At 36.0% G+C, this 13,831-nt stretch overlaps 2 pseudogenes; both read right to left on the minus strand.

Moving 5' to 3' along the window:
• Positions 1-1,107: 1,107 nt before the first annotated feature.
• Positions 1,108-1,935, minus strand: LOC149049295 (melatonin-related receptor-like; annotated as a pseudogene).
• Positions 1,936-8,992: 7,057 nt separating this feature from the next.
• Positions 8,993-10,072, minus strand: LOC149049296 (octopamine receptor beta-1R-like; annotated as a pseudogene).
• Between the last annotated feature and the right edge of the window lie 3,759 nt (positions 10,073-13,831).

The following is a 13,831-nucleotide window of genomic DNA, read 5'->3' on the forward strand; positions in this document are numbered from 1 at the left end:
CTTCCATAAACTGAACAATTTTTGAGTGAGTAAATGGTAGTTAAAATAGAGGTGATGCAAATGTAAGAGAGATGCCGAAACATTTTCATTTCCGTAACGATAAAGGTGATTTAAAAGGCTTAAATAAAAACATTGAAACATTATTTTACAAGTATCTGTCACAATATGACACCTGTCAATTAGAGAGCGCGCAAGAAAAAAAAAATCGTAGGAACATTTGAAAACCAACAGAACTAGTTTGGCAAGGACTGTCACGACAATGTTTTCTTAAAAATCAGTTAATGATCCAACGGAAAGTATTACTTACTCTCATCGACCATTCATTCATGTACGAAGATTTACCTCTGTTCATTAAGTAAACGGCGAGGAAAGTAATTGTGAGTAAATTCAATTTTTTATTTTGAAGTTGTGAGAGTTTGCTCGTTTGTTTGCTGTAATGGCGTATTTAACTCTGATCTTTCCTTCACAAAAACTAAATTCGAACGGCACACTCCAACGAGACACAAGGGAATTTAATGCAGCCTTTTCTCAATTCCTTCAATTTCTGTTGTGCAATTTAAGGTACAAATGTCCAAATTGAACGGAATTGGAAAGACTCACCAGGAGCGTATATTTGTTGTAGAACTTAAATTAAAACTTCGCTTGCTCTTTCACTATGAACAAATTGCTCGAGAAAATTCAGATATTAAATGAATGAAAGTTCCATCGTTCAGTTTAACTGTAACCAAATACCTCACGTTTCAACCTTCTGGGTACTTTTTGTGAACGATTAAAATTAATTGCAGACGGTTTTTAGGCCGCTTGTCAACCAACGTAATGACACTATTGTTTATACAAATTCATTCTGAAACCAATATTTTTCTGTCAACCAAAGTGATTTGATAGAGAGAAAAGGGAGGATTCATAAGTCGGCTTGAGGTAGTGACCGACGTGTTTGCTTAAAAATACTGCCCAGCCGGAGAACGAGGTATATTTATGAAAAATGACAACGAAATTTGGGATGTACTCGGCGATTCACGAAAGCGTTACCGTGGCCCGTGGGCAGAGATAGGAAAATACTGACCGGGTAAAGAACCAATCAGATTGCAAGATTCGTTACCTTGCCCTCTAAAAAAACAAAGCTGCAATTCTTGGGCAGGTTTCAAGGGAAAAACGAAACCAGAGGACTATTGCTCACATTGGTATCCAGGAACACAAAAATCCCACGGCCACAATGAACAGCATTCGAGTAAGATTGGTTTCTCTCACTGAGTTGTTTAATGCACCATTGTTAGTTCTACTTTGTAACGAACTGACTACATTCTGTTGATGCTCATTGGTTTTGAGAAATATCTTATAATAACTAAAAGAACCGATGCACAACGGTAAAAAAAAAAGCAATCCGACAGTGAGACAGTAATGAACGATTTGACTTTCATCACTTGGATAAGAAAAGGCGCACAATGCAAAGCTTTGAACGAAATTAATTGTGATCCAATTTGTGACTCGGACAATCAGCAGGTAAAGTGCAAGGAAAAGCCACAAGCAACTCAACCATATCTTAGATCTTCGGGGTGAAAAAATCTTATTGTAGTGGTTCGTCTTCACAATTTTCACGTAACGGTTAAACGCTGTCAAACTAAGTGTGGCTGTGGTCACGTAATAGGCGAATTCAGCAACAAAGCCTTGAATTTGGCATAACGCGTTTCCAAAGTCCCATTTTCCAACGATCAGCGTTGAAGAAGTTAGAGGTATTTCGATGGTTGCAACTAACAGGTCACTAACTGCTAAGGCAATGATGTACAGGTTGGTAGTGGATCGCAGGTTAAGGTTTCTGTGAGCTGCTATGCAAACCAGACTGTTTCCAGTGAGGCTCGTAATGTTAAGAGCAATGCATATGCTTGCCTCAATTATAACAACAGTTAAGCTTCGACTTGGTAGCTCTAGGTTTGACATCTTATCTACCTGAAAAAGCGTAATAAATGAATAAGTGAATAAACAACTGATTTTCTTTCCAATACTTCAGACTGTCTAGAAAAGCTCAATTTTATTTTACAATTACGGACTTAAAATGCAGTTTGTCGAGCATGCGTTTTCAGGTCGGTCCTAATTTATGTTTGAGGCGCCTCACCAACCAATCTTTCATACCAGTTTCGAGTCGTGCATAAAATCAAAATCAACATAAATTTTAGGTAGCCCATGTATGCTCTCCAGCTAAATCTTGTTATCAATATATTATTTGAACGCATCTCCATTGTTGCATTTAAGGGTAGAAGACAACGTATTTTGAAAATATCTTTACATAAACAAATAACAACTAACACGTATCAGATGGGTTAAACATGGCCTTCACTGAGTCCTAGCATTTTAGATGTAATTGTCACAAAATGGCATTGTATTTCAGAAGCTATATCTTTATATCACATATTTCTGGATTTTTATTGAATCCATACAAACATTAAAAAGTATGGTGTTCCTCCTCAGTAGCAAAAATAGTTTTTAGTTAAAAGCGAATGGATAAGTAAATAATTTTCATAGCCTACCTTACCTAAAACAAAATTATTATATGAATCCTGGGGTTCTTTATAATGTTCCGGCAAAAACACTCAGAATCGAACGAGGAGTTTGCATTGTGAAAGCAGCACTTTAATCATAAGCTGTACAAGACCGAGCTCTCAATAATCTTTCCTAATATGTTCAAAACAGAAAGAAAGGTACCTTTAATTACTTTTAAGGCTCAGTGTGGTCTTTTTCAGCCGCTTTGTCATTCCATGTAAAGGCTTTTTATAACTTTCCGACAATAACACTCAGAATCAAACAAGGCTTTCTTAGTGCATAAATCGGCATTTTATAGGTTATGCAAAGCTGTTCAATAAGAAAACAGTAGATTGCACACTGAATAATAATCTTTAATAATATATACAAAATGGACGCATTATTTTCTGTTCTTTAGTTTTTGTATAAAGATGGTAAAATGGATCCATAAAAAGTATGGATAGTGAACTAACCCGTGGCTGATAATAATTTGTCATCTGATTTAAAATAAATGATTTTATAGCCTACCTACCTCATCTATGACAACCTTCTTATATGGATCCTCTATCTCTTCATAATTTTCCCGGGAATAACACTTAGAATCGAACAGGGTGTTTGTATCGCAAAACCTGCATTTTATGTGATGAGCACAGCTGTTCAATAAGAAAGTTGTAGACCGAGAGCTGATTAACATCTTTTTCAAAAAGGCCTTTTCATTAATATTATTTTTTTCTTTTCATTTACTAATGACACGCGACAATTAAAGGATGGCTATTGCCTGTGGCTAGGGATTTAAAAGGAGTTAAGATTTAAAAGGAGTTAACAGTTTCTCTCACTGGTTATATACACTCTGATCGGTTATTTTGATGAGTTACGTTATCAATTCCCAATAGTGTTGTTTAACTCATTCAGTAAGGTAAAAGATGGTTCGGTTGGAATTGTTGTCTTTCAATTCTACCAGTCTTCACCCGTCACAGTGCAGAGAGTGTAGTTTTTTTAGAGTAAAAATTAGGTTTAAAAAGCGAAAAATTGATTACTAGAGACATTATCTGTAACTAACCTTAATTCCACAAGAAAATTTCCCCAAAACTGTATTGAAGTGGCTAACTACTACTTTATCTCCAAAGTTCACGTTTCCCTCATCCAAATTGAGGTTCTTTTCAGTAAAAAATGCCCTTTCGGCTTTCCTTTGAAATACCAGAATTTCGGTTCATTTCCTAAATACTTTCAGAGTAGGAAAGGCCTTTCCATGCTTATGCCCATTTTTAAAGTAACCGGAAGGGCCAAGAGCGTTTGATCTATTCTTAACTTCCTCAAAGTGACGTATGCAAGACACACAATTGCTTGACGAAAGCCTAAACTAATGCAAGACTTAAACATCTGTATGTTTGACTATGATTTCAAGAAAAAGATAATTGTTTTTATTCTGCCGAAGTGTACATCAGGTTGTTGCTTTCGAAATACTTCGTCCTCTATTGAAAGGTAACCTAATATCTGGCCTATCGTCTCGTGTAACTTGTAACAGGTGGCAAGTTTGTTTGAAAATCGCCTTCAAAGGCGAGGTCTGTTACAAAAGAAACATGTCCCTAGGTAAGGCGGCACGTAATTATATCAAAATTTCCTTGTTTTTTGTGCGTCAAATGAATGAAGTTTATCTCCTTACAAAATAATTATTTCTTTCTACACCATGACTGAATGAATTGTCTATTATACGGCAGAGCATTCAAGCCCTTGAGAAAACTATCAATTTGAAAGGAAAACACTGAAGTTGTGAAAATTCAGCTGGTTCGACTGATAAATGCAAATTATCATTAAACTGCCGTGTTTAATAAAAATTTCTAGCCTGATAAAAGCGGTAACTGGATTGGGATTATGTATGAACTAACTCAGTCAATAAGCATTTTATTATATGATCATGAATGACTTTTGAATATTTGGAAAAGTTTGTTTTAACTTAATAGGACGCGATAGACCGGGCGCGCGGGGATAACCACACAAAAAAAGATATTACTATAAACACTCTTCCTTTCTTTTTTCGAGTCTGAGCAGGAAACTCACAATTCATCGAAGAGCGTGGCTTATTTTCACATTTTTGCTCACTACTGTCATTCAGTTTACGTTTTTGTCCGCTTTTCTTTCACGAACACGTGAAGTGAAACAGAAGTTTTCTTTACCCATATCAAGTGTGACAATGTTGAGAACAACCTGAGGATCTTTGAAACAAATTTTCCTTCTCAAACGAATTTTGTCCGGGTTTGACGAGACGAGCGGTTTGACGACTGTGTCATTAGAAGTCACGGATCAATTTCTAATTTACATAATTTTTTTTTCCTTAAACAAAACAAATAGAAGAAGCAACATACCGTCTCAAATAGGGTCCTTCATGATAAAAATGTCCGTTGGTTCAGGACCCAAGCTCATACTTAAACAAAATAAGTAGAGGCGGCAACATGACGTCTCAAATAGCGTCCTTTGTTATAAAAAATGTCCCGGGTAAGGTGGCTCGTCATAATATCAACATTTCCCTATGTGTGTGAGGATTATTTTTTTTTTCTGAATCAGGACTGAATTTATTTGCAAAATTTTTGACACCCGGCGATCCTCGCGGGACTCACTAAGGTTTTCATCGCGTAGCTATCTTAAAAATGGACATCTTAAGACTAATAACACATTTTGAGGCTGATAAAGTGCAATTTAATCTTTTATTTATGTCAAATTACTCATTACATGTGCAAATTCTCCCTGTAAGTATATTTACCTACTCATAGAGCCTCACTATCCGATGGATAGGGGCCAAGACTTCAAAGCCATTGCCTGAGGTTCTAATATAACACTTGAAATTTTAATTTATATCAGGGAATCATGAATAGATTAGTGATAATGAATTTTGAAGATCCATTTATTCATTCTGATGATTGTGAGTTTATTCGAGAGGAAGCATGCTTAGGATGCAGGTTTGCGTCAAATTTTTTAATTCGCTTACCGCTTCATCATTTCATTTCCATGCAACTAATACCCCACTCACAACAAAGCTTAAATAGATTTTAAGCTGTTTTGTTAGACATGATTTAAATTAATTTCTTTATAGAAGCTTTTTAAATCAACATGTCTGTCGACTTCAAGTTTAGCACTATGAAATTACAAGTCAGCGATAACTTAAATACTATTGAAAGTTCAGTTTTTCAGTTCTTCGTTTCTGAATTTCATCACGCTAAATCCCGTTTAATTAAACCATTTTGATGGTGTAAATGGGGTCTTAATCAAAGGCGCGCATTTACATATTATCCTGTACGTAGAAATTACCTGGTTCAGTCATTTTTTTTTCCCAATGGGAAGGGAGGGTGTTGGTGGTTTCGGTTCTGATGCATTGAATATATGATGAAAAATTTCCCTTTAGAGAGATCTGGCATACGACTGAGGAATATACTCTACCAACTTACTGTAATCTGATATGTTTGTATTATTCGACAATTATAGCGGGAAACATCATGAATATTTCTGCGAAACATAACATAAGTTACGTTCCCTGCTACTTTTAGCAGATAGGATGTCATATCAGAAACTTTGAAAATCTACAAGACTTGTACGTTCGTTTCGCCCTCATGTTTTGCAATTTCCTTTTCATTAATTAATAAAGGCAGCTAGATTTCGCAGATTTCTTGCCTTTTCACGGTGACAACAGAGTAGGGTCTGAAATTGCTTTCGAAATGCGTCATTTGTGAAAGTGTAAATAAAGGGATTTATAGAAGCACTGAAATAGTAGAGGAAAGTGGCTAGCAAAGCTGCAATTCTTGGGCAGGTTTCAAAGGAAAGTCGAAACTAGAGTGTAAGTGCCCACACTGGTACAACAGCACCCGATTAATGTTTATTTCTTTCACTGAGTTGGTTACTGAACCATTTTCAGTCCTGTTCTGTGGCGATGGGACTACATTATGTTGTTGCTGATTGGTTTTGAGAAATATCTTGTAATAACTAAAAATACCGATACTTAAGGGTAAAACAAGAAGCAATCCGACAGCGATACAATAATGAAGAATTTGACTTTCTCTACTTTGGTAAGTAAAGGAGCACATTGCATAACTTCGGATAAATTTTTGCCAAATTTGTGACTCGGGTAATGAACAGGTAAAGTGCTTGGGAAAGCCACAAGCAACTCAACCATATCTTAGATCTGCGGGGCGAAAAAATCTTCTTGTAGAGGTTCGTCTTCAAAATTTTTACATATACACACACACTTTATTAATTTTCAATTAAATTTTACAGAAAAGGGCAGGACAGATCAGGAGAGGTATTACCAGGATTTTACATTTTGTATAATCTCAGATAAATCTATATGAGAGTCTTGGGAACCTAATATGTTGATGCTTGAGGTATTGCATTCCACACTTTTACTCCTATTCTAGAGAAGGAATTCGCTTGAACGGATAGCCTAGAAGGTTTGGTATAGAAGTTATTAGAGGCAGAAGAACGTGTATTGTAATAATGAACATTGGATATATCTTTAAATAGATCTTGAATATTGGATGGAGCTGTTCTGTTTCGAACGTCAAACATCAAATTTGCTATAGATTCATAATAAACAAAGTTTGGCGGTAAGATATGAGCGTCGACAAATAAAGGAATTGCATTATCATTATGATCAGAAAAGTACATAAAGCGAAGAGCTCGTTCCTGCAACTTTAGGAGCTTATCAAGGTAAGATTTACAAGCCTACTGTCAGACTGTATGTTAAGTAAGGAGCTATAAGAGCTTGGTATATATTTAAGAGGGTAGGCGTTGACAGAAAGTGTCGTAATTTTTCAATTAATTGTATGGTTCTGCTTACCTTAATGATTATCGGTGGAACGCGATTAAACCATGAGTTGCCGGGGTCACGTCAGTGCTGAATATACCAACAAAACCTTGATTTTGGTCTACGGAATCGATTAAGTTCCCCCATCCAATAATCAGTTAGAGAGGCTTACGGCATTGCCACTGTTCCACATAGCAGATCGCTGACTGTTAAAGCAATGGTATAGAGGTTGGTAGTTGATTGCAGTTTTGTGTTTCTGTATGCTGCTATCGGCAAACCAGATCAAATCAAATCAGATCTCCGGATAATACTCTTGTCGTTTGATAGGGCAAGGGGGAACTAGGGAACCAAAGCCTCCTCTTTAACCACACTTAACTTTATATCAATCGATTCAAACTAGGCACCATTTACACGGTTGTTTAGCAAATACATTCGTCAATATTATTTGACACTTTCAGAAATTTTTTGCAAAAGCTGGATCAAATTTCTATAAAAAGTTGTAAAGATATATGACTCTTCTTTTTTAATCACCACAGCCAAACTAAATAAAAATCACACCTAAATAAAACCCAAGAGCTTAACTTTGCGCCAATATGATTTTCATTACAATCATCTTTGTTAAATCGACAAAAAAAACCCGCTTAAATATGACTTTCGAATAATAAGCTATGTTGGGAAACTGATTCCGAAATATCCTACAACGTTCTTAGTAGGCGACTGTTAATTATGTTGTAATCATGATTGCAAATGAAAGCGCCTATACGGAAAATTATTCATAGAAATAGTTTGGGGAATGTCTCTAAAGGTAATTGCACTCTTTGCACCGGAACTTTCAATTTTTTACTTGCGAACAAGGGCTTTTCTGGTCCTCTTGTAGTTTTTCATAAACTACTGAGCGTCACCTCTAATCAACTAAAAGCGTTTTGTGCTAATTTGTTATGAATTTAGAAAAAAAATCTTATTTTCGAGGATAGAAAATAAGTTACTGATTACATCACAGGCATCAGAAAGAGAAACTCAGGGGAAAGTTATTCTGCTTTAGAAGCTGGCTGTTAACAAACGGAAAGTCGAATAAAATTAATTTATTTTCCATTTAACCATCAAGCCCTTGGATCTGAAAAAGCTTTGACGATATAGATAGAAAAATTCTGAAGAAGCAAAAGGTTATACTGAACGATTTTATCATCGTGCTTGCCAAATTCAAATTGCAATTCATTGTATTTTCATCACACGCGTAGAAAAACCTATCCAGTTCTTACTCACAACCCTTCCACAATTTAGAAGTGAACTGATGTCGTCTTCTCGTGTTCAGCACTAGGCAAGGAGAAGTCACCATAAATAGTTTATAATATTAGACAGCGGGGTCTGATTGATGCGAGCAACACCGCTTTCCACATCTAAGAAGCTTTCTTTGGCAAACAATAACTAAATTAGCACCTGAAAAGAAACTACTCAAGTCGAGGCCAGTAATTTGATTTTTTTATTCAGGTTTGTTTGAAATTTCAGAAAGGCGCCTTCTGCGATATTACTCTCTCTCTCCCCGTCTCTCTCTCTCTTACCACTTTCTCTTTTTTAAGGCGTCTATAAACTATCCAACTGGTTTCCCTATAGCATAGTAGAAAACAAAACAAAACCGACCAACAGCAAGAAACAGCAATGACAAAAAGCAACCGAGATAAAAAAGAATGGAATAACTTTTCCGTCCTGTTTTTAAAAGAGGATGTTTTACTAACACAAATTCACTAGACTTAAAAGTTTGCTCCTTGTTCCTCTCGTTCGACGAGATCGTTGCTGGTAAACGCAGCAGCTTTCTTTGGCACAATTCTTGACCTTTCACGGCGGCAACAGAGCAGTTTGCGAAACTCCCTGCGGAACTCACTATTTGTATAGGCGTAAATGATGGGATTTATTACAGCACTCAGATAAAAGAAAAAAACGGCAAGCAATGCTGTAATTCTTGAGCTGGTTTCAGGGGAAAAGCGAAACTAGAGGACAAGTGCCCACATTGGTATCCAGCAACACAAAAATCCCGCTGCCACAAGGATCAACATTCGATTAAGCTTTATTTCTTTCACTGTGTTGCTTACTGCAGTATTGTCAGTACAGTTCCGTAGCGATGACACTACATTCTGTTGATGCTCATGGGTTTTCAGAAATATCTTATAATAAGTGAAAATGCCGACACACAACGGTAAAACAAAAAGTAATCCGACAGTGATGGAATAATGAACGATTTGACTTTCATTAGTTGGGTAATTAAAGGAGCACACTGCATAGCTTTGAATAAAATCGATTTTAACCCAATTTGTGGCACGGGCAATCAACAGGTAAAGTGCAAGGGAAAGCCACAAGCAACTCAGCCATATCTTAGATCTGCGGGGCGAAAAAATCCTCTTGTAATGGCTTGTCATTACAATTTTCACGTAGCGGTTAATTGCTGTCAGACCAAGAGTTGCTGGGGTCACCTGAGAGGTGAACATATCAAAAAAGCCTTGAAATTGGCATAAAGCGTCGCCAAAGTCCCATCTTCCGATGATCAGCGTTGCAGAAGCTAACGTCATGTTTACTGTTCCACACAGTAGATCGCTGACCGCTAAAGCAATGATATACAGGTTTGTGGTTGATCGCAGGTTTGTGTTTCTGTATGCTGCTATACAAACCAGACTGTTTCCAATGATGCTTGTGATGTTCAATGAAACGCATGCAATTGCCTCAGTTATGACAGCAAGTAAGCTTCGGCTTGGTAGCTCTAAGTTTGACATAGCACCTTCTGGAAATATAAGAAGTTAAAAAGCAAGTAATTGAGTTAATTAATAAACAAATATGTGAAGAGAGATGAAGATTAACAAAGTGAAAGTAATGGCTTTTTCCCTTTCCAGGCAAACTACATCACCCGCACCTTTAATTTGCTCTCAGGGTTTGTGAACTGTCGAAATCTACTTGTAATCAGCTATCTATTTATTATTTATATATTCGTTTATTTAGTGGCTTTTTGTCTTTCAACCGCGTGACCCATCTTAGTCTCGTCTTCTCGAATTATAAGTTTATCCAATGCCAAGCAAGGGAACAGTGAGGTTTATGAAGACGTATGAAGATTAACGACAGCGTTACAATCACATTACTTCCTTAACATATATAACATATTGCTTTGAATACTACCATCATATTCCAACCCTAACGACAAGTAAAGAATACGCTGAATACAAAACATCATACTGGTAACTCGTATAATACCTACGCATTTCTATCAGCTAAATAATCGTTCCTGATCGAGTGACTGTATTGCTAGAGAATCTCATACTACCTTTTTTTCTCTTTTTTCATTTTATTTTATTTTTTTCCCATTTTATAGGTAAAATACAGGAGTGTGATTTAACATGCGTTTCCAATTCTTTTGTATACCCAAACCGCAAGTTAAAGCTCAACGGAAAAAAATAAACATATTTAATATTTCCGTTCGAGTTTTAAACTTGTACAGTTGTATTGTCTCCCTTTGCAATCAACGGATACTTTTTTTAATCACCCACAGGTATAAGCTATCCACATACTCTGTACATGCAATGAGTATTTTGTTGATGTAGGCGCAAGCAACTTACAATTTATTTAAATTAGAAACAGTATTGATGACAAGCGAACGTTTGAAGATAAACGTAAGCCGTCAAACCTGTTTTCTCTGTTTCTTTGTTCCTGTTTTGCTATTTTGTGATTACAATCATAATCATCGTTTTCTTTATTATTGTTAATATTATCGTTGTTATTATTGTCGTTAACACCAGTCTGCCGAAAAGTTCCTTTAGTTTGTTTCCACATTTACTTCTGGTGAAGTCTGGATCGAACATAAACTTTTTTTGATATTTCCGTTCGAGTTTTAACCTTGTAAAGTTGTATTATCTCCCGTTGCGATCAACGGATACTTCTTTTAATCTCCCATAGATATAAGCTATCCATATACTCAGTACATGCAATGAACATTTTGTTCATGTTGGCGCAAGCAATTGCTTACAATTTATTCAAATTAGAAACAGTATTAATGACAGGCGAACGTTTGAAGATAAACGTAAGCCGTCAAACCTGTTTTCTCTATTTCTTTGTCCATTTTTTTGATTATGTAATTTTGTGATTACAATCATAATCATCGTTTTCTTCATCATTGTTAATATTATCATTGTTATTATTGTCGTTAACAACAGTCTGCCGAAAAGTTCCACTAGTTTGTTTCCATATTTACTTCTCGTGAAGCTTGGATCAAACATATCAGCTGAAGGCGTCAATTCATATTACTTTTATATTTTTTTCCGTATCCTTATATTTTTCCTGTTACAGAGGACGTTAATTTGCATATATGATTTAAGTTTAAAATTGACGAACATTTGTAGGGCATCCTTCAAACTTTTATCGCCTAAATAAATAATTTTAGTAATTGAATGTTTCGCTTGAATTGAAATCGATCGAAAACTTTAGCTGTCCATGCAAGCTTTCTGACTAAATTTTGAAAATTCTCCTTTCTCTCAACAAATCTTTAACAATGCATATGGGCTCCAAAAGGTGTATTTTGATAACGTCTGAGTAGAATTGACCAAAGAAAAATAAAATGTTGTATGATAAAAAACGGTAATCATTATTGCCTTCGGTTGGGGCATCATTATGGGAAGTGTCAAGGTATGTCATTCTATTTCTGAAACTCTTTTGCGTTTTCAGTCTACCCTGAATTCAGTGTTAATAGATAGAAACATGGTGAATGAAAGCTTCATTAATCAGTTTAAAGTTAAAAGTAATCTTTTTATTGAATAGTCGTCGTATCCTGCCTTACTTAAAACTGTTTTCATAGAGGGTCTTTGTAACTTCCAGCGTTCGGACACAGAATTGAGCGAGGTGTTCCTAAAGCCAGTCAAACGTCAGCTTTTCCCCGCCGTCGCAGCACGACAGTTTCTTTGGAAACTTAGTCTCCTTTATAGTTTGCTTTATACTTGTCTTTTCCAATACGTACAAAATCGACACCTTTTTTTATTCTTTTCTTACATAAAAAGGTGAGAGCTGCAGGTGAGGGGGAAAGCTGTTTGCAATAGGTCTTAAAGACACAACTACTAATAGATTATTGTTTTTGCCTAAGGCCTAAAATACATTCATTCATCCAACATTTTTTATTTCAACATTTCCCAGACCGTTGTGTTATCAGGCTTTATAAATAAACGGAATTGGTCAAAAACCTATCGTCATTGCATCGGTAACCCAGAGAAATTTGACACATAATATGTTTTGTTTTAATTTTATAAAAGCAATAACCCACATTTTCTGTCGGTTTACCAGCGTAATACCCAACTCGGAACGTTGGTGAAACATGCACTCGAAAAGTTGTTTATCACAAGTAAGAGTGTGGTGCGGTGCTTAATGACTTTCCACGAAAATGGCGAGAGCAATTGATAAATAAATGTAAATGTGGAGTTTCACTACTCTATCTGAGAAAGGTCGACGATTACGTCACTCCCTGTTTCCCCTGACCAAAAATGTTTGAAGAAAAATAATTATCTTACTTCGGTGATTGATAAAGTCACGAATGTGCCGCTGAATTTATTTGTGGCGCCGTTAGCTTTAAACTTTGTCTCACGATAAGAACTCAGAGAGCTCGACCAAATTTCTCAAAATTGCTAGTAAAGAACTCTAAAGCTCTCATTTTATTTGCTTCAAGGAACAGCTGGCTGCAAGTTAGTTGCGTATTTCGAATTTCTCAGTATGCGAGGAGTTTGTGACAATTATGTGAACTGTCCGCGATCCAAGCGAAAGTTTTTGCCAGTTTAAGCATTCACTGATAATTCTAATTAGACCTAGCGAAAGCTTTACTTTACGCTGAGATTCGATGAAAACAGGTCAGATCACAGAAGAATATGGGACGGTATTTATAATAGCTCAACGGCGGTCAAACTTCCTTGCAAGGTTAAAGCTATTGTCTTTTTAACTCTACCAGTCTTTACCTGTCACAGTGCAGAGAGTGTGGCTTTTTTTAGAGTTAAAAAGTGGGTTTAAAAAGCGAGAAATGGATTATTAGATATCATCTGTAACTAACCTTAATTCCACAGGATAATTTCCCCAAAACGGTTTTGAATGGGCTAATTCATACTTTCTTTTCAAAGTTGTCGATTACCTCAGCCAAACTGAGGTTCTTCTTAGTACAAAATGCCTTTTTCCTTTTAAATACCACAATTTTTGCTCATTTTCTATAAACTTTCAGGGTAAGAAAGGCCTTTTTATGCCTATGCCCATTTTTAAGGTAACAGCGGAAGGGCCAAGAGCGTTTGATGTATTTTTAACTTCCTCATAGTGACGTCTCATAGTGACGTCTGCAAGACACACAATTGCTGAACGAAAGCCTACACAAATGCAATAAAGACTGAAACATCTGTATGTTTGACTATGATTTCAAGAAAAAAAAATAAGTAGTTTTTTATTCTGCCGAAGTGCATATAACTTTGCCGTTTTCGAAATACTTCGTCTTTTTCATTGAAGGTAACCCAAGAAAATTAATCTATA

The sequence above is a fragment of the Pocillopora damicornis genome, chromosome 3, assembly GCF_964200805.1.
Source record: "Pocillopora damicornis chromosome 3, jaPocDami1.2, whole genome shotgun sequence".
Lineage (NCBI taxonomy): Eukaryota > Metazoa > Cnidaria > Anthozoa > Scleractinia > Pocilloporidae > Pocillopora > Pocillopora damicornis.